The 25,164-nt window shown below is 44.0% G+C and overlaps 1 non-coding gene across 1 annotated transcript; it reads left to right on the forward strand.

Moving 5' to 3' along the window:
* Positions 1 to 12,209: 12,209 nt before the first annotated feature.
* On the forward strand, positions 12,210 to 12,348 carry LOC123445817. The gene has a single exon (XR_006631186.1). It is a non-coding gene; the product is annotated as a small nucleolar RNA Z247 (small nucleolar RNA).
* The last annotated feature ends 12,816 nt before the right edge of the window (positions 12,349 to 25,164 follow it).

Consider the following 25,164-nt stretch of genomic DNA (forward strand, 5'->3'; position numbering starts at 1 on the left):
CTAAATATGACTCGATTTGAGCCAACAAATACCTCATCGCATCTAGCGATTTTAAAATATCTCATTCCTCTCAACGGGTGTGGAAACATTTCACTTCCCTGAGTATAGAGTTTGTGGTGCATATGTCCACAAGGCACACAACATCTTTCATCAGATTGACCCCCATATATATATATATATATATATATATATATATATAGAGAGAGAGAGAGAGAGAGAGAGAGAGAAAGTCTATTCATCACCCAAGATGCAGAATAAGTTATTCTTCACCCGAGGTAATCTTATGATTGTTTCATAAATAAATTACATTTGAAATACAAATAATTACATTTATATTGATTCATTACATACAGTTTGACATAAGAAAACAAAAATATAGGTCATAAGACCAGAAAAATGTTGTTTTATGTCTATTTTACACTATATATTTGTGTTTGTAGTTTTATATGACATAAAATATTTTTTACGGTGACTATATATTTCTTACCGTCTCTTTTTATGTATGAAATAAGACAAAATTTACGGAATGTAAAATTACGGTGCGTTGATATGAAAATATAGGGGGGTGAAGAATAACTATTCCTCACCGAGGGTGACGAATATATATATATGTGTGTGTGTGTGTGTGTGTGTGTGTGTGTGTGTAATATATACAAATGTATTTGTACCAAAGTGCTCATACAATATATTTTCATATACAATATATGATGACAACAATACTTATGTTGTTGTTACAACATCATAAATGGACATAAATTATATTGGCCACTCAAGAGATTGAGAGACTAGTGGAAGTCTTCAAATAGTTAGTTGAGTCGTATTCAACCTTCATGTTCTCCATGCTCATAGAGTCCCGTGATAGTTGAATAGTCATTTTATTATTCGGTTTTAGAAGAACATCTACTAACTTCCATGATGGTGTTAGGTTGAGGATTTGAAGTGACTTTCAAGCCTTTACCTTTAGGTCCTTTGTGTCCCAATGGTGTAGTTTGGATTGCACGCCCTATCCCATGAGATGCAAGACTGATTTTGATTTCCATGACCCGCTTAAGTAAGTTGCGGACATTAAAGGCAAGAGCCTCAAATTACTTAGTCATCGATTACTTGTATGGGCAAACCAGAGATAATTAATTTATCATCGGTAATTCAACCATCATGGTTAACATTGTAATGCATTTTGCAAAGTTAATGAATATTTCAAGAAGTTAGCTTGAAACCATTAGTGTGAATCTTAAATTTCTAAATATGACACGTTGAAGATAATCTTCAAAATGGAGTAGATCTCGCATCACTAGGGAGTATAATCTGATGAAATCAGTATATACTCACTCATAATGCCTTATGTAATGAGTTAGTAAAATGTATATGAGAGCACTTTGTAAAGCAATTATAATATTGAAATGAAAAAATGTAGGCTTTAATAGGAGTGATGTATGTGAGAGCACTTTGTAAAGCAATTAGAATGTCAAAATGACAAAATATAGGCTTTAACACGAGTGGTGCTAATCTACAAAGCACTAGATCTACACACTACCCTGTGATCCCAATACATCGATTTCAAGAAAACACTTTGAGTTTTGTATTTATATTTGCAAGAAATTGAAAATCTCAATTGCAAAAAGGACGTGTTAATCTCAACATGTGGTGAACATGGAAATATATACATCATACAAATATTTCAGAATACCTCGTACTAAATGGAGAAACAGTACTCTAGAGGTATTGAATTTATCTTTGCAAGAGATAAAAAATCTCAATTTACAAATAATAGATGTAATTAATTTTAACATGTAAGAAACATGGAAATATATTACATCACATTCTGAAATACAAGGTACTCTACAAAAATCAGTATTTAAGACAAATACTGAAAATAACATGGTCTAAAATATGTGAATACTAATAAATAGTAGTAATGTTAATAAAACAGGGAGAGAGAAAAATGAAAATGAAATCATGGCCCACATGGCCTTTCGGCCCACTGATCGGCCTGACGCGCCTCGCGCTATGGGCCACGGCCACGGCGGCCTTTGGCGAGCCCAGCAGGGGCAACTGCATAAGAGGAGGGGGTGGGGTGGTTACGCATAAGGTAAACCACCCGGACACCTCGTCTCCCTCGTACGGCATCGCCACAACGGCCGGCCTCCTCCCTCCCGATCCAGCAATTAGCGCAGCGCCGCCAACAAGCCCTCCTCGTCGGAGGAGGAGGATGAGACGACGACGGGGCAGAGGCATGCTCCGAGCGACACAACGATGGAGAGGCCGAGACCGACTAGTTGTCTCAGCATAGGGCATCGGCGTGCGCGGCAGCACCTAGTGCGCCCGCGGAGGCAGGTCTCCGGTTGTGGGCGCGGCGGCAGCGTCTGCATGGAGCATCGGCATGGCAAGGCCGATGAGCAGCCACGGGCCGGGTCCGACAAGGGCATGCGCGGTGGCGCCGAGGCCGACGGGAGCGCCATGGGTGGCGTCCTATATGACGCGGTGGACACCCGTGGCATGTCTAGGGGCACGATGACCGCCCCGGGCAGCGCCACGAGCGGCATGTTGGCCGCATCGAGCGCCAGAAGTGCGGCGACAGACAAGGAGGCGGCTCTGGCGGCCGTCCTCGGTGATGAGGCGGAGGAAGAAGGAAGTGAGGGGTGAAACGACGGCGTCGGCTGCCCTCTTTGCTTGTTCCTTGCTTCTTCTTCTCCTCGAAATGTAGAGTGTTGATAACGTGTTGTCGGTTTCTTTGTTGATGATGTCTATATATAGTATTACAAGGAACGCGTGCAAACGACGTGACGATTGCCAATTAGAACTGACATGCTAATTACAAAAGCAAGGATTAACTATATTAATTAAATCCTAACACTCGTCATGCCCGTTAGAGCGGCGGCCTGCAAGCAAAGGCAAGGCAAATCCATAGAATCGCCGGTGACGTATGGAGGGAAAGTTTGCCCTTATTGCCTAAGGTTAAAAAAACATGAAAATTGTTTACCAAATTTAAAATATTAATAATTGGTTTTATAAAAATCATGTGCTCAAAAATGTTTTTATTCAGTAACAAAAATAATAATCAAAATTGGTCAATTTTTAAATAAAAAATTTACTCATGGTTTTGTGATAAGCAAACAATAAAACCTCATTACTCTTCCATCAAATGAAAGATGTTAGGTCCATCAAATAAAGGACGTTAGGGTGACTTTTTCGGCAAATTCTATTTGGCGCTGCAGGCGCCGGCTAAAGTGCATTTTTCTTAACCGGCGCCTGCAGCGCCGGTCATGTCCCAGCTTAGTGGGAGGGCGGTTTTTCCGGATTTTTTTCATTTAATTTTTTTAGAACTTGTTTTTCTTTGGTTTTTCTTTTTTTCTTGTTTCCTTTATTTACTCTTTTTACTACTTTTTCATTTTTATTTTACTTTATATATTATTCTGTTTTTTCGAAAAAGTGCAGCCATGTTTTTATTATTTTTTTCAAATTCATGAATTTCTTTTCAAAATTCGTGAACTTCTCTGAATATTGGTGAACTTTTCCAAAGTTTGATGATTATTTTTAAAATTTGATGAACTTTTTTTTGAAACGCATGAATTATTTTCAAAAATGACGAATTTTTTTCAGTTAAACGATTTTTTTAAAACATTTTTCAGATTAATGAACTAATTTTCAAAAGCCGTGAACTTTTTAAAAATTTATGGACTTTATTTAGATCACAGTGAATTTTCTAAAATTCATGAACTTTCGCTTCAAAATTTATGAACCATTTTCGTTTTTATGAACTTTTTTTTCAATTTGTTTTGCTTTTTTGTTTTTTTATAGAAAAAACAGCCCTGGAATTGGACCGGCCCATTTTACAGGACCTGTAGGCGCTGGTTCTCCTAGTCGGCGCTCCCGACTTTTTCATGCCCACACATCATGCTCCGAAAAGTAATATTAGTATAACCTTATATTATTGATGTTTATGAAAATTAAATATTATATGACGCTCAGTGGCATTACAATTTTGTCACACGTGGCGGGCATTTTCACTAGTGGCCTGAAAGGGAAGTGGCGGCACCAGCAACAGGAAATTAAAAGACACTTGCCCGAAAGAAAAAAAGGAAACTAAATACACAAGCTCGATTAAACAACATTGATTAGGTTTAATGTATTATAAGCATCCAAAAGGTATTGCGCCACCGCGACAAGCAAATTAAGTTGTATTTTTTGTATTTAAATAATTATAGTTAGGAAGAATTATAGGAGAATAGCGTTTCTACATCTGGAAACCATGGAGGCCGATATTTATAAAAAATCATAATTCGAAAATTTTGATTTCAATAAATCTGAAAATAATTGTACAACTAAAGAAGTGTGTGTAAAATTTCAGGCCAAAATACTTTAAGACGCGACGTGTACAAAAAAGAAAAATTCATGATCTGAAAAGATGAATAGTATCATGTGTTAAAAAGCTTTAAATTTATCTTTTTTATATAGCCCCCATTTGAATGTACTTAGTTCTGAAAATTAACACACTTATGTATTATACCTTCATCTATCTATGTATTTTTTTCATAATTTTTAATTTTTTTAAAATATGAATTTTCACGAAATTTGAAGTTTGAATTTAAAGGCCTGCATGAAGGCCGAGCTTCAAAAGCAATTTCCCAAACTATACTAACTTTTAAAGTAAGTTGGGTCACTTGTTTTGAGATGGAGAGAGTATTACTTAGCCTTTTAGATAATTCGACACATAATAAACCCAGAATGAACAAGTGATTTTTTTCTCTGCGAAAATGATTCAAATCTATTATCAAAGTTCCTTAAAAGTACAACAAACACAATAAAATTTACATCGAGATTTCAAGACTACCAAACGATTACTACCGTCTGCGGAACGAGCCGCAGCTCGCTGACGCGCTGTTGTCACCGCTTCTTTATCAAAGCCGGCTTAACATTGTTGATGACAGTCAGAAAGTCTCCGTGCGCATGCCCTTAAAGACCAACGTCCTGAAGCCACAACCATCATCGTTGAACCCTTGAATATATCTAAAGCACGCGACATCAAGCCTCTACATCCAAATCTCACTATCCAAATAAATAGCGAAAATCTAAGCTGGACCTTAGTGGACTATATCCAAATGAACAAATCGAGGAGGATCGAAACACGAAAGACAAAAACACGAAGCGAAGAACGCCGCACCTGCGAGCACTAAAAAAACCTAACCTAAACTACTAACAAGAATGTAGGCACCAGGATTTTCCTTCCCGCCACCGGCCGCCAGAGCTGCGGACAAAGGAGAGACAAATCCACAGGAACGCCAAGGGATAAGGAAGGGAAAGAGAAACCCTAGATAGGCCGGAGCCTCGAAGTGAGGCTGCTTTTGACATCTGCATTATCGCCACCTTGTATATCATTGGTGGGATTGTGCTCCGCAGCGTGGGCAGGAGTTAAGAACAGTTACAAGCGGCAGCACTCGAGCGGTGGGCAATGGCTCTGGCCTCTGATCACAAGACAGCATTGTGATGAAGGCTGAGATCTGGGGCTCCGGCCTTTGCTGAAGAGGCAGCATTGTTGTTGCTGGGGACATTCAGTGGTGTGACATCAGTGAGTTGAGCAGCTCCATCTCTGGCACTGAAAGCTGTGACAAGAGGTCATCAAACGGTACACACAGCGGCAAAGAAAACCATCGTTTGCCATGGGCATCTTCGTGTATCACCGGTCTCATCACCGGATGAGAACACCCTTCATCAACAAAAGCAAGGTCAGTGAAACAAGGTTATGATGTGCTGGAAGATCAAACTTTGTAAATAAACTGGCTGGTGAACGCCTGTTTCAGCACCTACTTTATCATACCTTCTGAAGAGGACCTGCACAGCTTTACTACTACAAATGATTTTACTGCTCTTGCAAGTTTTAGATCCTCCTCAAATTTATATTTTTCACTTTTGAGAGTGTTGGCTTTTGAACGTGCGTATGCAGCTGTACAGGCGTGCCTACGTGATTCTTGCTTCGGCCGGCTACTTGACGGAACTTGCGTAACTAGCGACACGAATAAAACTGATCGATGGATTTATGGCTAAAGGCCCTTGTGGAGCCTTTGCTTTGTATTGCTTTTCGTTTTTCTCGTGTTACAATCAACACCCCTAGGGTGTCTTTTATACACGTCCACAAGGGACTATGGAAATAGACTAGGACTAGGAATCCTAATACTACTAGGACTCGGTTTGGCTTTCTTTCCTAATCCTAAAAAAACAACATGATTAACTTCTACATTCACCTCCTTAATCTTGTTGCTTGACTTCACTTCTTGCACTCTGACTTTCCTCCTCATCTCGATGAACTTCTGTCGACCGAGGGACTTGGTGAAAATATCGGCAAGTTGGTCTTTCGTGTTCACATGTTGAACCTCGATCAACCCTTCTTCAATGCACTCCCGGATATGGTGGAACCGGGTATCTATGTGCTTGCTCCTTTCGTGATGAACCGGATTTTTGCACAACGAGATTGCAGCTTGGTTATTGATCTTCAGTGACACCTTCTGCACCTCCCGCTTTGCAAGAATAGCTAGGAGTCTTCTCAGCCACACTGCTTGACAAGTCGCCGTGCTTGCCGCTATGTATTCTGCCTCGCATGAAGACAGTGCCACCACCTTTTGCTTCTGAGAATTCCAGCTAATCGGATTCGGGCCAAGGTAGAAAACCATGTCCGTTGTGCTCTTTCGGTCATCAACATCACCTGCCATGTCACTATCTGAATATCCACGAAGGATCAATCATTCCTTTCCCTTTCTGTATGTGCAGCCAAGATTAATTGTGCCTTTCACATAGCGTAGAATTAGATTGACCGCGCTCATGTGTTCGGTTGTCGGATTCTCCATGAAACGACTCACGATCCCGACTGAATACGCCAAGTCAGGTCGGGTATGCACCAAATATCTCAGGCTGCCCACAAGCTTCGATACATTGTGGTGTCCACCGACGGATTTGAGCTACGCTTGCTCAACTTGTGACATTGGTCCATTGGAACTTGTGTCGCGTAGCAATCTGACATGCCACACTTTTCCAATAACTTGACCGCGTAAGCCGATTGACATAGGGAAGTCTCTCCGGAGGTTTGCTTCACTTCGATGCCCAAGTAATAGCTGAGTAATCAGAGATCACTCATGCTAAACTTGTTCTTCATTTGCGCCTTGAAACGTTCAATTTCTTGTACGCTATCTCCGGTGATAATCAGATCGTCGACATAAACTCCAACTAGGATGTTTGAGCCTTTGAAGTTCTTTGTATAGACTGCGTGCTCGAGGGACATCTCTTGAACCCGAGCGAGACTAGACTTCGGTCTAACTTTGAGTTCCAAGCTCTTGGCGCTTGCTTCAACCCGTAAAGTGCCTTCTTGAGCTTGTAAACTTTCCCTTCTTCGCCTTTCTTCTCGTAGCCGAGGGGTTGTTCCACGTACACTTCTTCTGTGAGATCGCCGTTGAGGAAAGCGGATTTAACATCCATATGATGAACCTTCCAATCCTCTTGTGTTGCCAAAGCTAGGAGCACTCTCACCGTCTCGATTCGAGCAACCGGTGCAAACACCTCATCATAGTCAACTCCTTGACATTGAACGTAGCCCTTTGCAACGAGTCTTGCCTTGTACTTCACAATGTTACCCTCCGTGTCCTTCTTTAAATTGTAAACCCACTTCAAACCTATCGTCTTTTGGTTTGGAGGTCGGGTTACCAAAGTCCACGTGCCATTGCTCTCAATCGCTTTCATCTCCTCATCCATGGCGTGCGTCCAACTACGGCTTTTGCTCGCCTCTACGAAGTTCGCCGGCTCCTCAACTCCGAACAGACATAGTCCGGAGTACTCGAGCGTAACTGGCTTTGTGTACTTGTAGACTTTCTTGAGCATCTTGTAGCGACGAGGCCCTAAGGAATCCGTTGTGGCTTGCGAAGGAGGCGACACAAATTGTGCTGGTGTTGATGCACTTGAGGAAGACGGCTGAGACCTTGGTGTGTCATCGACATCCGTGTCATCGGCGTAGTCGTCGTGACCGTGACCATCATCTTGATTGTCGTCGTCATTATGTGCCTCGTTGTCGATGTTGTCGTCGAGATCTCCGCCTGTGTCGTGCGCGGCGTTGTCGCTATCTCCTTGCGACCTATGTGCGTCGTCGTCGGTGTCGGCACCATGATGATCACTACCATTGTGGTCACCTTGGTTGGGCGTCTTGCCAACCACCTGGACATCCTCCCCTGCATCATCATCAGTTGGAAATTCAACTGCAAATATGTTACTGTTTGGAGCATCATCGGCTGCTGCACTCCAATTCCACGCTTTGTTTTCTTCAAACACGACGTCGCGTGAAATCCGTAGACGCTTGGTTTGTGGATCATAGAAGCGGTATGCCTTGGTGCAGGAACTCCTCTCGTATCCGATGAACACCATCTTGGTGCTACGATCGGCAAGCTTTGAGAGATGCGGCTCCGCCGTCTTCACATGTGCCACACACCCAAACGTCCGTAGATGAGACACATTCGGCTTATGTCCGTAAATTGCTTCATACGGAGTCTTGCCGACCACCGCCTTCGTTGGGGCCCGGTTGAGAAGATAGACCGCCGTCGAGACAGCTTCTCCCCAAAAAGTCCCCGGCAGGTTCTTGCTCTTGAGTAAACTCCTTGCCATGTCAGCGACGGTTCGATTGCGCCTTTCAACGACCCCATTCTGCTGCAGCGTGTAAGGTGCCTTAAGGAACCTCTTTATGCCAATCTTCTCGCAGTAGTCGTTGAACTCATTCGACGTAAACTCTCCGCCGCGATCTGTCCGTAGAGCGCGAACCTTCAGCTTGTGTTCCATCTCTGTTGCAGCCTTCAGCTTCTTGAATGCTTCAAACGCCTCATCTTTAGACCGTAGGAGAATGACCCACATATATCTCGAGTAGTCATGTACCACAAGGAAGAAATACTTCTTTCCAGCGTGAGTTGCCGGGGTGATAGGGCCACATAGATCACCATGGAGCAGCTCGAGTGCATCACTTGCACGATAGGTAGACTGAGCAGGGAATGGCCTGCGGTGCTGTTTTCCAACCAAGCACCCGTCACATACTCGATCAACATGGTCGATAACTGGCATCCCGGATACCATCTTTGACATCTTCTTCAAGGCGTAGAAGTTAACGTGTCCAAATCTAGCATGCCATAACCACGAATCATCATCACTCTTGGCGAGCCAACACTCTGGTTGAGATTGATCAAGGTTGAGGATATATAGCCTATTCCGTGTGCGATTAACACGAGCTAGCACATTTCGGAGGTTGTCGAAGATCGTCATCACTCCGCTCTCGATATTCACCTTGCATCCATTCTCGTCAAGCTTCCCAATAGAGATGATGTTGTTGCGCAGCCGTGGGATGTAGTACACTCCGGTGAGTATGCGATGTTCGCCTGTGAGACCCTCAAAGAGGACAGATCCTTGCCCGCAAATCTCCATAGCTGAACCATCACCGAACTTGACCGAGCCTTCAACATCATATTCCAGCTCGAGGAATTTCTCCTTGCACCTCGTCATGTGGTTACTGGCACCCGTGTCGAGATACCACGACACGTTCTGATCACCGGATAACTTTGGTGTCACTTTTTCCTCATGAAGTAGCACCTTCCGGCTTGGTTTCACAACCACCGTTTCAGCGAGATCACAAACTTCGGCCATCAGAAGACCTGGACCTTCGTCTTCCTGCTTTGCCAAATTTGCCTTGATCTCCCGCTTGTTAGGCTTTGGACAATCCTTCGCAAAGTGACCCATCTTATTGCAGTTATAGCACTTGACCTCGGACAAGTCCAAGTTCCGTGGTTTCTGCTCTTTAGATTGGCCCGCCTTACCACGACCTTGCGGTTTGCCTTTTCCTTTGCCTTTTCCGGTTTGTCCATCGCCCTTCGTGTTGCTTGAGCCTTCGCCACCGTCACGCCTTCCTTTGCTACTTGGGGCCTCCAAATCTGCGCACGAGTACATGAGTTGGTCACTACCTCCTCCTTTGCCTTTCCGACAGCCACGAGCATTCTCTTCCCATGTCCGCAATCGTCCGATCGCCTCCATTATGGTCATGTCGTCGATGTCGTAAAGCTGCTCGAGCGTGCCGATGATGTACGTGAATTTATCAGTGACTGAACTGAAAGACTTCTCCACGATCTCGGTCTCATCGAGCTTTGCACCAAGCGCGCGGATCTCTCCCACCAAAGTAGTCAGACGCATGGCGTAGTCATTCACCGATTCAGTTTCCTCCATCTGCAACTTGTGAAATTGGCGCTTCAGCACTTGTGCCCGAGCCTTGGTGACGCGATCTTCTCCGATCCTCATCTCCTTGAGTGCGTTCCACGCCTCTCTTGCCGTCTCGAACTCCGCCAATGTCATCAACACGGAATCCGGCACGGACTGGGCTATGGCGGCCATGACACCTTCGTCGGACTCGTCATCGACGTCGTCGTCCGTGATTGCCTGCCACACTCGAAGGGTTCGGTGAATAATCTTCATCTTCACCGCCCACATGCCATAGTTGGCGTCGGTGAGCATCGGGTACTGGATGGGGATGTTGCGATGCGCCTGGACGTTGGGGCCGCTCGTTCCTCCACCACTGGTTGCTGACTTGATGCCCTTCTTCACCTTGTCGCCGTTCTTGTTCGCCTTGGCACCGCCGCTGCCGGACTTGACCGACTCAGCGTCGCTGTCCGTCATCGTAGATCGTAGATCGTCGAGGCTCTAGATACCAATTGTTGGCTTTTGAACGTGTGTATGCAGCTGTACAGGCGTGCCTACACGATTCTTGCTTCGGCCGGCTACTTGACGGAACTTGCGTAACTAGCGACACGAATAAAACTGATCAATGGATTTGATGGCTAAAGGCCCGTGTCGAGCCTTTGCTTTTGTATTTCTTTTCGTTTTTCTGGTGTTACAATCAACACCCCTAGGGTGTCTTTTATACACGTCCACAAGGGACTATGGAAATAGACTAGGACTAGGAATCCTAATACTACTAGGACTCGGTTTGGCTTTCTTTCCTAATCCTAAAGAAACAACATGATTAACTTCTACAGAGAGACGCTGGAATGAACCTTATAGCTCGGTGTTGTGTATAAGTTGAATATTTTTACATTCCTACATGATTCTTTGTTCTTTGAACGGTTCCTCTTAGGGAAACGTTTCGCCACGGCGCGCCGGCCGAACGCTTTAGCCGGACGCGCGTGACCCGCGCATGAGCTGATTAGGCATGCAACTTTTATCTCGTTTAAATTTGCTGCAACTAGTGTTCAAATTTGCTACAAGCGTTTTTTATTTGCTATATCTGTCCACTAAAAAAGTTGCATCCACGTTTGGTTGCAGCTCGAATTCGTTGGATATTTCGCTACAACCGGTGTTTTTGATTTTTACTACAACCGTGTTAATTTTTGCCACAACCGGTTTTCTTTTTTGCTGCAACTGTTTGTTAGACAATTGTATAGGATACGGTTGTTGGTTGGTGTAACTTAAACCCGATTCTATCTCTTCTCTGATCTCCCTTATCTCATGTAACCTCTTGATAAGATCTTGCCTTGTACTCCAAGATATTAGTGATATAAATACATTGCGGCCCGAGACAAAGGGTTCTACGCTTCATCACATAGTCATCAGAGCCCTTCCTCTCGACGCCTAGCTACCGAGAAGAGAAATCGCTCCATTGATCGCAGAGAGAGTCGACAATGACAGGCCCCGCGCTCCCCAACATTGCATCCACCCAAATCACATCCACCGCGCCCTCATCATCCTCCAACACCTCGCTTTCTCTCGGTCCACCTCCATCAGAGAAGCTCACCAGGACGAACTTTCTTCTGTGGAAGGCCGTCATGCTACCCCAGATCAAGGGAGCACAGATGGAACACTTCCTCGACGCCGCAAGCCCGACGCCTCCCGCCACCATGTCCATCACCAAGGATGGGAAGGAAGAGCAGGTCTTCAACTACGCCAGATCAATCTGGTATGCGCAGCAACAGCAGGTACAAGGATACCTCATGGGATCTCTCTCTTGAGAAGTTCTCGCGCAAGTGGCGATGCTTCAGACGCCGGCCGAGGTATGGACTTCCATCCATGCCATGTTTGCTGCACAAACACAAGCCCAAAAGATCAACACCAGGATGGCCCTCACCAATCTGCAAAAAGGTAATCTAACCATGGCAGAATATCTTGGAAAGATCAAAACCCTCACCGATGAAGTTGCCTGTGCCGGTGCACCGCTCGGAGATGCTGAGATCATCTCTCATGTCATCGCCGGCCTCGACATCGACTACAATCCCGTGATCTCCGCCTTGGCCGCGCGGGTCGAACCGGTCACGGTCCAAGAGCTCTACAGCCAGCTTCTGAGCTTCGACGCCCGGCTCAGCATGCTGCAAGGATCCAATCTACGTCAATCTTCTGTCAACGCCGCCTCCCGCGGACGTGGCCATGGGCGTGGACAGCAAGGGCGCGGACGCGGAAGCGGCGGTGGAGGACGCGCCGGACACCAGGGCCAGACTCGCCCTGGTGGTGGTGGTGACCGCGGCGGCGGTGATCGCGGCGGTGGCTACACCAACGGCTACAACGGCGGCGGCTACAACAACAATCGCCGACCAAGGTGCCAACTTTGCAAGAAACCGGGCCACGAAGTCATTGACTGCTGGCACCGGTATGATGAGGACTACACGCCCGAAACACGGCAAGCTGCTGCCGCCACACGGGAACATGGTGGAGCCGATGGTGACACGGTTTGGTACGCCGACTCCGGCGCCACAGATCACGTCACAAATGAGCTAGAGAAGCTGGCTCTCCGGAAGAGGTACCACGGCAACGATCAGATTCACACCGCAAGTGGTGGAGGTATGGATATTCTTCACATTGGGCAATCCTCTATTAATTCCCCTAGCCTCAAACGTGACCTTGTTCTTAAAGATGTTCTCCACGTTCCACAAGCCGATAAGAATCTAGCTTCCATGTCACGTTTGACATACGACAACAATATTTTCTTTGAAACTCATCCTACCTATTTTTCATTAAGGATCGGTCAACGAGGGAACTCATCCATCGCGGTAGATGCATTGGAGGACTATACCCCATCACATCAAGTGTCTTTAATCGACAGCGTCGTCGCCAAGTTTACTCCACCACCAAGCCGTCACTAGCCAGATGGCACCAGAGATTAGGGCATCCTTCCTCAAATATAGTTAAGCAAGTAGTCAATAAAGGCAATCTTGCATTGTCAAATAGTTCCAATACAGAGTCTGTTTGTGAAGCTTGTCAATGTGCCAAGAGTCACCAACTTCCCTATCCTTTGTCGAATAGTGTGTCTCGTGCTCCTTTAGAGCTTATTTTCAGTGATGTATGGGGTCATGCAAGAGATTCTTTTGGTAGAAAGAAATATTATGTCAGTTTCATCGATGATTATAGAAAATTCACATGGATCTATTTGCTCAAAAACAAATCTGAAGTTTTTTCTGTCTTCCAAGAATTCCAAACACTTGTGGAGAGACAATTTGATAAAAAGATACTTGCAGTCCAAAGTGACTGGGGAGGAGAGTATGAAAAACTTAACTCCTTCTTTCGTAGCATTGGGATTATTCACCATGTCCCTTGTCCCCATGCTCATCAAGAAAATGGCTCGGCCGAACGAAAACACCGTCATATTGTTGAAGTTGGCCTATCCCTTCTAGCCCACGCATCCATGCCACTCAAATATTGGGATGAGACCTTTATCACAGCCACATACCTTATAAATCGTTTGCCTAGTCGAGTCATTGGCAACACCACTCCATTGGAACGTTTGTTTCATCAAAAACCAGACTACAGTTCTCTCAAAATCTTTGGGTGTGCATGTTACCCAAATCTTCGTCCCTATAACCATCATAAACTAGAGTTTCGGTCCACACAATGTGTGTTCCTTGGTTATAGTAATATCCACAAAGGCTACAAGTGTCTCCACATCTCATCCGGTTGTATTTATATTTCCCGTGATGTTATCTTTGATGAAACAATGTTTCCCTTTGCTAAACTCCACCCCAATGCGGGAGCTCTTTTGCATGCTGAAATCTCCCTCCTTTCCGAGCCTATTCCATCTTCGAGTCACGGGGGTGAATTAATTAGGACTAATCATGTGGAAAATATCTTTGAATCTGCTGAAACTGACGCTGAAAATGCAGCTACAGGGTGTTATTTCATGTGTACAGATGCAGCCAAATCTGTCGCGGAACTCCAAACGGATCCTCTGGCTGCTGCAGCTCCTGTCGGCGCGCGATCCGAGGTTGCCAGCCTGCCCGACGCAGCGCCCCAGGCGGATTCTCCCGCGCCAACCGCCAGCACCCCACGTGCGGTGCCCACCCGCATCAGCGTTGCGCCAACCACCCGCAACCGCGTGGCCGACAGCGCCCCACCTGCGGGGTCCACCCGCCTCGGCGGCTTCCCCGCGCTAACTGCCAGCTGCACCGCGCCAACCACCAGCATCGGCAGATCCGAGGAGGATCCTCCCGCGCCAACCGACAGCGCCCCACGTGCGGCGCCCAACCGCGTCAACGCCGCCTTCGACGAGATCCCAGGTGCGGCGCCCATTGGCTCCACCAACAGTGGGCCGCCTTCTGGTCCTATTGCTGCGGGGGCCAGCCCGACCGCCTCGCGCCGGATCTTCTGCTGCTGATCTCTCTGTGGACAGTTCTGCTGCAACTACAGCACCTCCTCGCCATACACGGTCTCGGTCAGGTATTGTCAAGGACAAGAAATATACAGACGGTACAGTCAGGTATGACACACACAAACGTGCTTTCCTCACAAGTACTCGTGAACCAATAACTTTGCATGATGCCCTTGCTCACAAGGAGTGGAAAGCCATGGATGTTGAGTATGATGCATTAATACAAAACAAAACGTGGCGGTTAGTCTCACCAAAGCAAGGTGCAAATGTGATAGATTGCAAATGGGTATGTAAAATAAAAAAAAGCTGATGGTAGCATAGACAGATACAAAGCTAGACTGGTTGCAAAAGGGTTTAAACAAAGGTTTGGTATTGATTATGAGGATACTTTCAGCCCTGTTATTAAATCAGCCACTATTCGACTTGTACTGTCTATTGCTATTTCCAGAGGTTGGAGCCTACGACAGCTAGACGTCCAGAACGCGTTTCTTCATGGTGTTCTTGAGGAAGAAGTGTTCATGCGGCAACCACCAGGGTATGAAAATAAGAACACACCACATCATGTCTGCAAATTGGATAAAGCTTTGTATGGGTTGAAACAGGCCCCCAGAGCCTGGTATTCCAGGTTAAGTACACAGTTATAAAAACTTGGATTCACACCATCAAAGGCAGATACCTCCTTATTCTTCTACAGTAAGAACAATGTTACTATATTTGTTCTTGTCTATGTTGATGATATAATTGTTGCCAGCTCTAGTCCAGATGCTACAACTTGTCTGCTTAAAGATTTAAAGCTAGAGTTTGCTCTCAAGGATCTAGGAGATCTCCACTACTTTCTTGGAATCGAGGTAAAGAAGGTAAAAGATGGTATCCTTCTTACACAAGAAAGGTACACTACTGATATTCTCAAAAGAATAGGTATGGAAAAATGTAAGCCAGTTAGTACACCTATCTCTACCTCAGAAAAACTCACCATTGAGAGTGGAGAAGCACTTGGGCCAGAGAATGCAACAAACTATAGGAGTATTGTAGGTGCCTTGCAGTATTTGACTCTCACACGGCCTGATATTTCATACTCTGTTAACAAAGTGTGTCAATACTTACATGCTCCTACTACTTCTCATTGGACAACAGTAAAAAGAATTTTGAGGTATCTCAAGTTTACAGAAGGCCTTGGTCTTCAAATTGTAAAATCTCCATCTATGCTTGTGTCAGCCTACTCTTATGCAGGCTGGGCAGGATGTGCTGATGACAGAAGATCAACAGGTGGTTTTGTTGTATTTCTGGGAACAAATCTTGTGTCATGGAGTGCAAGGAAGCAAGCAACTGTCTCAAGGTCGAGTACTGAGGCTGAGTATAAGGCTTTAGCAAATGCAACAGCTGAGGTAATGTGGATTCAGACTCTGCTACATGAACTTGGAATCAAGGTACCTCAAGCTGCCAGGTTATGGTGTGACAATCTTGGTGCAACCTATCTCTCAGCTAACCCTGTTTTTCATGCAAGAACAAAACATATTGAGGTTGATTTCCACTTTGTCAGAGAAAGAGTAACACGCAAATTGCTTGATATAAGGTGTATTCCAACGGGTGATCAACTTGCTGATGGGTTCACCAAACCTCTCACAATGAAGAGGCTAGACGACTTTAAGTACAATCTCAACCTTGCTAAATAGGGTTTAGATTGAGGGGGAGTGTTAGACAATTGTATAGGATACGGTTGTTGGTTGGTGTAACTTAAACCCGATTCTATCTCTTCTCTGATCTCCCTTATCTCATGTAACCTCTTGATAAGATCTTGCCTTGTACTCCAAGATATTAGTGATATAAATACATTGCGGCCCGATACAAAGGGTTCTACGCTTCATCACACTGTTCACTAAAAAAGTTGCATACACGTTCGTCAGAGTTGCAACCCGAGTTCATCAGATTGTTTTGCTACAACCTTTTTTTGTTTTGCTATCATGCATCATCGACTTCGTTTTTTTGTTACGACCATGTTGATATTTTTTTTGCTATAATTATATTTTTATTGCAACAGTGGACGAAAATTGTTGCATCGAAAGAATTTTACTGCATGAATATCTAACGGTACGGCCCGCATACAGCTCGCGGATCGGACGGCCCGCACGCAGCCGCCGGCGCAGAGCACTGCCCTTCCTCTTAACTGTAGGATATCGTTGTTGCAAAGATTTTTTTTTTTGACTTCAATTATATCCCTGTGGATAATGATGCTAAAGAGAAAATTCAGTATTTTCTAAATATGACTAGTAATGAAAGCCACCAATCCAGAGAAGCAAATTAAAGTAATCCCGAGTTACCACATTTCGCATAACATTCGTACATACAGTTCCACCAAATTTCAGGTCTCACAACCAGGAGCAAAGCTTTTACAGTATATGAAAGTTCAACCAACCAGTAAAAAAATATCTTAAAATTTATAAAAGTAACATCACTATAGAACAAGCATTGTCAATGTTTTACCTGATCTGGATCCTGATGCGGTCAAAATAGGATGCCGGGACTGTAGTATAATGGTCTGCGGCACTATATTAGCATATTCATCCAAACTCAGTGGCTGTACAAGTACAAGAAGAGTTTCATATAAGTGAATTGAGATGGCAAGATGGACACATGTACAACAGCAGATCAATACAAACATACCTGATTGTTTTCCCCCAAATTGCATGTTCCATTTGGTGCAGATGTGGCTTTCCCAGCACATGACCTTAAGCATATGGAAAGAACAGAAGTTAAATGTTATCAGGCACAAAAAGTACTGGTGAACTAGAAAAATATGTGATTAAATCAACAATTTTTTCCTATCATTGTCAAGAAGTTGTCCAAACAGAGAACTTACAATGGATCGTAACCCATATCACGTACACAGGAATCACCATGGATCTATATGCAGAAAAAATAAAAAAGTTAGGTGGTAGAAATTCTTCCAAACGAGGAAGGAAGCTTTGCATCATTGGGGCTATTCTCGGAGTAGTTTGTCTCTGTTGTAAGTGGAAAACAACCTGTAATATCATGAAAACCATAACGAAACTCAAAAGGTCAATGTAGTTGAAAACAAGGATTTCGGCAGCAACAGCACAACAAATTTATCACAATAATTCAAAAGCACGGTCCAGGCCCTGTTTGAATGCAGAGTAAAACTGGAGTTCTCTGGCAGTGTGAAAAAGATTGTATTCTATATGTTAATAAAGATAAAGGTAACTTTTTTTTCAGAGGATGAATTGGTGATGATGCCTGAACAAATTTTTTGAAGGATACATTGCTTGGGGACACCCCTTTAGCACTTCAATACCCCATGCTTTATAATATTGTTCAACGTAAAGAAGACTATGTGTCCATGGTACTATAATCGATACCTTTTAATATGCAGTTCAGACGAGCTTTAGTGGGAGCACGCTGGAATGCATGGTTGCATCTGGTCAGAAGACTTATGCAGGTGCAGTTAACTGACCAGACAAATAGTGTTCGTTGGATATTAATTGCCAATGGGGTATTCTCAGTAAAGTCCATGCATACAGACTGATAAATACTGTATCTCTATCCAGATCATTACATATTTGGATTATCAAAGTGTTGCTTAGAATTAAAAAATTTATGTGGTTTATACACAAAGGTGTGATATTAACCAAAGATAACTTAATAAAACGAACATGGAGAGGCAGGCCTAATTGTTGCTATTGTCAGCAGAATGAAACAATAAGACACCTCTTTCTAGATTGCCCTCTTGCAAAACTACTATGGCGCACTGTTCATATAGCTTTTAATGTTATCCCACCTACGTGTATTAGCGCGCTATTTACAACTAGCTTTTAATGTTATCCCACCTACGTGTATTAGCTCGCTATTTACAACGTGGCTCAATAGAGTGGACGTTAAATATCGAAACTTATCAGAATTGGGATTTGTGCTTTATTTTGGGCTATATGAAATACCAAGAATGACATGATTTTTAATGGCAAGAACTTGAACAACTTTTTGCAGGTTATCTTCCGAGCGACGTCTTGGATCCGTATGTGGTCGTTACTCAGCCATGCGGACTCCAAGGAGCTTATGGATATTGGGTGCAATCGATGGAAGATGGTCGCACGGGTTATCTTCAACCGGTTTGGATGACGTGCTAATAATAGGCTAGGTGTATAGGCATCGTAGTCTACCTTTAGCTACACCGGATGTGGCATTTTTTTCATTTCATCTTTATTTTCATTTTCATTTCAAGCTTCACAACTTTATGGACCTATGACATTATTTTGAACTTTTTTAAATAATATGGCTGCATGCATCGATTGATGCATAGGTCGGGAGCTCGTTTCCTCCTTCTCGAAATTTTTTTAAGGTGTTTGCATGCAACAAATAGTGCAGTTAGATGAACTACATGCACTATTCCACAAATGTGTGTTTTCTGTGACAAAATTCTTCCAAGAGAAAATCGACAAGGAAGATGAGGGACGTCAAGCAAGTCAAATGTGTTAAGGATGGAGCAGATCGATTTCTGGTGAAGGGGGCGAGGAGATTAAGAACAGAACGAGAGCTGAGTCATTGAGCTGGAAGACTCCTTTCATTATCAAAGGACGTTTTGTGCGATAAATCTAGGACTCTGAGATCGATCGGCGGGGGGTTGCTTAAAGAGGATGTATAGCTAACTAAGCTTTTGAGACTCATTTTTCGGTCAAATTGGATGCCTAAAGAATGAAGACAGAACATATCACTACAAATTTTCAAGAAAAGGGGGAGTGTGCAAAGTTATACCGTCCTTGTTAGTTGTTACTAGGGAATTAAGTTCATAATAAAAACCTAGTAGCAAAAGCATTATTCATGAGAGAGACTAGTACAAATACCTGTGCGTTGCACCGGGTAAAAAAAGAACACAACATGCTTCATGTGTCATTATGCATTATATTTTATATCCTCATGTTCACTCTTCGGAGCCTCCAATTCAGCTCTAACATAAAGTTCAGTTCCAAGTTCACTCTGGAGAGCGTCCATTTCACCTCTAACTTCAAGCTCAGTTTCAGGTTGACTTTGCGGAGCCTCCTTTTCACCTCTAACTTCAGAACAAAAACTGTTTTCAGCCACTGGTTCAATCAGGCATGCATCCACACGCACAACGCCCGCCTCCGTGTCCTCCTCCACGTCGCTGAGCTGGGACTGCGTGTGCGCCGGTTCCTCAGCAGGCTCTGATGGATGAACATCCACCATGGGCAGTTGGTGGCTGGCATTTATTTCAACAGCATCTGCATCATTCAGGCCAGCAACAGCATCAGCTTCATCGTCCTGCCCATTGTCCTTTGTTTCCATCTCTTCATATTCATAGATGACACCATCATCATCTTCACCATGTTCATCTGATTCCACCACCTCTTCATATTCATACTCTGCATCTTCATCTTCAGGCCTTATACCATCGTGCTCTGGTTCCACCGCATCTTCGTCTTCATGGCTGGTGTCGTCCTCCACCATTACCACCTCGGAGTGAAGAATCTTCGGATCCCTCGGCAATTTATCGACATCATCGCGGTCCACTTCACCGTCACGGCCGACAGCAGTTCTAGACTCTGTTGGCACCTTGCTCTGATCTAGATCGCCACTGTGTGGCTGATCGAAATCACCACCCTGTGGTCGCCAGTCTGAATCTCTCCGGCTGCCGCTGTAAGAGTTCCTGGGCCTTGTTCTACTCCGGCTCTTGTTCCTGCTCCGACTCCGGCTCCTCCGCCTCCGGTCCAGTCTGCGGTCAACAGAGGGCCGGCGGTCATCGCTGGGAATTTCTTGAAATGCACGAATATTATTTGAATTATGATGAAAATGGCAAAGTATGTTTTGTTAATTAATGATAGCATATGCATAAGAACATTATTTTTATCTTGCTGATATATGTGTTTGCATTTGTAATCTAAGTGAAGTCTTAATTTGGTTGCAAACATATTAGACACTTCATCGAAAACAATCAATTTGTAAGTACATGCATACCAAATGTTCGAGGTTGCATATCAATATCGATATTCCTAAAAATACAATTAGCAAAATAGTTTATATATATGAAAAATCAAAGCTCAGCCATTTGTTTACGTAAAGCTTGTATAAACAACATTGTATATTTTTTATACATTAGAAACTTTTTTTGCGTGTGACATCACAAACATTATTGACTTTTGATGTCTAATTTCTTTAATACGCATTTTACATATTTTGTATGCATCATGAATATTTTTTATATACATGTTTTACATTATTCAAATACAAGATTAACATTTTTGAAAAGTTCTATTTTTATGTCTACTTTGTTCCATACACATTATATATTTTTGTATATGTTTTCTGATACACCGGAAACATTTTCCTACGCACATTTAAGTTTTTTAAATACACGATCAATATTTTTCAAAATAAAAGAAAAATATATTATTTATTTTCCATACGGACTGTATATTTTTTTATATATATGGGACCTTATTTGTCTACAAATTTGGCATTTTTTTAATCCATGATTAACATGTGTGTAAAGTTTGTCCAAATAAAGGCAAAAGAGAAAAAAAATAGAAAAAGAAGAACAAAAACGGTTGTAGTCCACGATGAGGATCGAACCTAGGTCTCCTGGGTGGGACGAGCCGCACGCAACCGGTTGGTCTAGCTTGTTCTTGTGATAAAATACGAAACTGCAGCTTTTAGAATCGGAAGGGAAGAGCCGAATCGAAGTGCAAAAAACGAATCGTTTTTATCACTTACGGGTGGCATTGGTGGGTAATTTTGGCGAACTTTAAGGACAAATTTAATGACGTACCACAGAAGCAATAGGCTCTTATGCATATGCTATCATTAATTAATAAAACATACTTCACTATTTTCATCGTAATGCAAATATTTGTGGGCATCATCGAGGAGGAGAAAGACCATGCAACTTGAAACATCAAGTAAGATCATATTCATATTTACTTATTATATGTTCATTAATAATATAAGTTCACATGACATAAATTTAAATTGTTTGGAATACCTGTACGCAATATTCTTTCATGCTTTGATTTCTTGATTTGTTAATTAAATATGCATCGCATTGGCGTATATTCCCTCTGTAACTAAGCATACTTAACATAATGTGAGTGAGAGAGAGAGACCTTAAAATATGATGTCATTTGGAACTAAAAGACGTGAACCTATTAAGGTCTTGAGTCGTGGTTATTGTGTTATAAAAGCACGTGTTATTTTTTCTCCGTTGCAACGCACGGGCTCACCAATATGTAAAAACATCCCATGGTCCAATACAAATTTTGAGCAAACACACTCTGCTAAGTTTCTGCTAAAACTGAACCCTTGTAAAGGAAGTGCTAGCTAGGAGTGCACAATGGAGCTACAAATTTTTGGGCATGTTTGCACTACCAAATGACACTTCCCCATCAAATCTTACTGATATCAGAGCTTGCAATTGAGTGCTAGGAGCTCATTTGTGTTCTGGACCACAAAGATGGTTTTCAAAGGAACTATATTCATTTAATCTTCAAACCTTGCCAATCTTTGCCAGTTTAGAGTCTTTTATATGCTGATCCTCCTAGACATCTTATCTTCCTCCAACCCCAACCCAGTTGAGCTCTAAAACCACCCAAAGTCGCAGGAGAGAGTGTATGATCGGGCAAGCAGTGGATGGTGACTAAAGGGAGGCTGGTCGACGCAATGGACAAGGTCTCCAGGCCTGCGTGGCATCGGGGCAGCCACAACCGTGTTGATCACGGTACTGGCATGCCACAGAGTGCACTCTGCGCAACTCTAGTGACAGCCGAGCCGCCCCGAGCCGTCATTCGCTGCCCCATCCTTGTCCTGAGCGCCGACGAGGTCCCTGGTAGCCCCGTAGAACCTCCCGAAGCCTCTGGGTCGCCGGAGATGGCCGTCGCCGCTCCCAGCCAAGCTCCGCCACGGGCAGCACAGTGGGCTTTGGCCACTGTGATCGTTCGCAAGCCATTAATGGCTCCGGACCCGTCCCGTCGCTCCCCTGACCTCCTCCATCACCTCACCTCCATGCCACAGCAACCAGCTCACCGTCCTTGCTCCAGTGGAAAGCCCGAGCCTCTCCGCTTCGGGAGAGCTCGGCAGCGCTCGTCGCTGGCCTATATAAGGCGTTGCCCGAACCCCTGCTAGCCATCACCCCTCCCCTCCACCCCTGGATTATCCCTAGAGACCCCCCAGCAAGAGCCGGGAGCTCGTCTCCCTCAGCTCCGGCGAAAGGCTCCGCCGCCAAATCGCCTCCGTCGCCAGCCACCTACGCTTTGTTTTTAAAAGGGAAGGCACCACCCGCCAGTGTGTGAGGCGTGCGGCCGAAGCGGTAAGTGGAGGCGCCCCTCCACTTTACGCCTTCGACGTGGCCCCTCCGAGGAATTTCTTTTCTTTTATTTATTCCAGATTCAAACAGAAACTTTGACCATTCAAATATTTTTATTTACAAGTCCAAATCACTTGATTCTTTTTGCATTGAGTTGGTATTGAATTTCTTTACAATCTGGTAAATTTTGGTATTTTTCGCACACTCATAGAATTTCTAGTTAATAAAAAGGTATTTAATGACTTTCCTTTTCTTTTGCTATTTCAAACACATTTTCAGAGAGAAACTTTGAAGACCAGGAGTGTTTGAACAACCCCACTGATCAAGGCAAGCCATCATATCCATGTGATGTAGTTTTGCATAGCATAACTCAAATCTTCATGCATTATACTTGCTTAACTTGTTAAGAAATAATCATTTAATAAACAATCATATAGAGATATATGCTTACGGTTATAAATCACTATGGTTACTATGGCATAGTGGTTGATCATGAGTCACCTGTCCGGGCATAATCGTATAACCACATCTTGTTGTTATGGGAAGGCCGTGAGTTGGGATGTCTGCGTGATCTCTCACCGATATCCCCAAAGAGGGAGGGTTAGGCATGCGTTCTACCTTGGCCCGGTGGGCGGTGATAACCCTGTGAGCCCAGTTAAGTTGAGTTGGGCCCGTCCCCGGTTTGGATAGTTTTGTTTGGCCACAATGGTGGCAGGTGTCATGAGGACACACGGGAAAGTTTTGTTGGAGCAACACTGGTCCACCCGAATGGGATCTCGAGGTGAGTGCTCCAGAGTGTGGGTAAAGTGTGCAACCTCTGCAAAGTGTCAACCCTATTCGAATAGCCGTGTCCACGGTAATGGACAGCCCGACCAGACCTCAGTAGATGATCAACCATGTGGGTGTTAGTAATGATGGAAGAACCCTACAGTTGAATGGAGATGCTTGATAAGCACTCCGGTGGTTATGAGACAACCCCGGACATGAGTAAGTGGATATTGATACGTCTCCATCGTATCTATAATTTTTGATTGTTTCATGCCAATATTCTACAACTTTCATATACTTTTGGCAACTTTTTATACTATTTTTGGGACTAACATATTGATCCAGTGCCCAATGCTAGTTCTTGTTTGTTGCATGTTTTTTGTTTTGCAGAATGTCCATACCAAACGAAGTCCAAACGTAACAAAAACTTATGGGGATTTTTTTTGGAATATTTATGATTTTTGGGAAGAAGAATCAACGCGAGGCGATGCACGGAGTGCCCACAAGCCCTGTCGCCACGGCCAGGGGTGGGCCCGCGGCAGACAGGCTTGTGGCTACTCCTTAAGGCGGTTGGAGCCCTTCTTTCGCCGCAAGAAATATAATATTGGGAAGAAAATTGTGTTAAAATTTTAGCCCAATCGGAGTTACGGATCTCCAGGAATTTAAGAAACGGTGAAACACAAAATCTAGGAGCGTCGAAACAGAAGGACACGGAGAGAGAGATCCAATCTCGGAGGGGCTCTCGCCCCTCCGCCGCCATGGAGACCATGGACCAGAGGGGAAACCCTTCTCCCATATAGGGAGGAGTTCAAGGAAGAAGAAGAAGCAGGGGGCTCTCTCCCCCTCTCTCCCGGCGCCGCCGGAACACCGCCCAGGACATCATCGTGTGACGGCGATCTACAACAAAACCTTCGTCATCTTCACCAACATCTCCATCATCTTCCCCCATCTATATTCAGCGGTTCACTGTCCCGCAACCCGCTGTACCCTCTACTTGAACATGGTGCTTTATGCTACATATTATTATCCAATGATGTGTTGCTATCCTATGGTGTCTGAGTAGATTATCGTTGTCCTATCGGTGATTGATGAATTGCTATGATTGGTTTAATTTGCTTGTGGTTATGTTGCTGTCCTTTGGTGCCCATCATATGATCGCGCGCGTGGATCAAACCATAGGGTTAGTTGTATGTTGATAGGATTATGTATTGGCAGGCTAGAGTGACAGAAGCTTCAAACCTAGCATAGAAATTGATGCATATGGGATTGAAGGGGGACCAATATATCTTATTGCTATGGTTGGGTGTTACCTTAATGAACGTTAGTAGTTGCGGACGCTTGCTAATAGTTCCAATCATAAGTGCATAGAATTCCAAGTAAGGGATGACATGCTAGCAGAGGCCTCTCCCACATGATACTTGCTATCGATCTAGTAACGTAG

The sequence above is a fragment of the Hordeum vulgare genome, chromosome 3H, assembly GCF_904849725.1.
Source record: "Hordeum vulgare subsp. vulgare chromosome 3H, MorexV3_pseudomolecules_assembly, whole genome shotgun sequence".
Lineage (NCBI taxonomy): Eukaryota > Viridiplantae > Streptophyta > Magnoliopsida > Poales > Poaceae > Hordeum > Hordeum vulgare.